The sequence below is a fragment of the Mus caroli genome, chromosome 18, assembly GCF_900094665.2.
Source record: "Mus caroli chromosome 18, CAROLI_EIJ_v1.1, whole genome shotgun sequence".
NCBI classification, from domain to species: Eukaryota; Metazoa; Chordata; class Mammalia; order Rodentia; family Muridae; genus Mus; species Mus caroli.
This window is the reverse complement of record NC_034587.1, coordinates 62,529,324-62,530,738: the sequence shown is the minus strand read 5'-3', so window position 1 is coordinate 62,530,738 and position 1,415 is coordinate 62,529,324.

The window sequence follows — 1,415 nt, the reverse complement described above, 5'->3', positions numbered from 1 at the left end:
TTATATATATATATAAGTATATATATACTTACAATATATATATATATATATACTTATATATATATATATATATAAGGAGTCATAAAATAGTGCAACATTACAGTTGTGAAGTATGGCTGGGGACCACCACAAGGTGAGGGTTGCAGCATTAGGAAGGTTGAGAACTACTGCTCTAAGACTGTGTACTAAAAACACTTTCGTTTTTTATTATTATTATTTCTTTAATTTCATCTAATATTTTTAGCTTTTGAAAACATAGATATTACTGGAGAAGATTTAGATCTGAATATAAATCTACCCTACCTGCTGGAGCAGGACACTTTTGGAGTCTTCAGACCCTATGCGTGGATCTTGGGAACTACTGCAGTTCAGAATAGGCATCCCTAGTGGTAGAAGAGAGAACTGCAGATGCGTACCAGAGACCACAGCTTTGGGCGGGGTATGGCATCCAAGCAGGAAGCAATGCTAGAACAAAGATGAAAGAAGGTGATGGGGGCCTGGTTGCTGGTTGACCAGGCGCGTACAGCAGGGGAGCAATTCATCTGCCTGTCAGAGATCTAGGAGATTGATTTGGGAGCAGGAATTTAAACTGGTTCCCACCTAAGGAACCAGTTGCTAACTCAGATCTAAGGCAGGAAACAGTAGTCAGAACTTGAGCCCCAGATCAGTCGGCACCAGTCCACAGGATGGGGCTTCTCCTGCCTTTAACTGAAGTGATGCTGCGCCCTGGACTGAGGCTGAGTCAGAAACTGGGAAAGGAAGAAGTTGAGCGGACATGCAGGGAGCCCAGTTCTAAGTCATAGCAGTCAGGGCATTTTCACGGACTGAAAATTGCGTGTAATCATGAGTGGGATGGAAAAGGCACAAGGTGAGAACCGTGAATAGCAGTGTTCTCTGCACAATCAGCAGTCGGTCGTGAACCTCTTCTCAGAGCCGAGAATGGATCCCTAAAGCAAAGTTTCCCAGTGCCAGGCACCGCTTTTTAAGGAGACCCTTGGCAAAATAACAGCACGAAAGAGAAAAGTTTGGACAATAGAGCAGGAAGATTGCAATGTAATGGCTCAGTAGGAAGGGGCAGGGGATAAAAGGTGTGAGAGCTACTTCGGCTGTGATGCTACTTTCGTGCACCAGAGGGAGTCAGGCTGGATTATGACTACCTTAAACCAGTTGGGGAAGATAGATGCCAAAATAAAGAACCAGAAAATGCAGGTAGACGTTGTCACTTCAGAGGGATGATAAAGGTAACAATCCACAGTCAGAAGAAAAGCAGTTTCTGGTTAAGTGTGATGCGTCCCTGGTCCCCAGAAAGCTGGAAACAACAGGTGGAATCCATACGTGTGATAAAGGGTAGGTCAGGAAGAATTCCCAAGACCCTCCCACTCAACAGGTATCTGTCCCTCTAAGACCTAACTGGT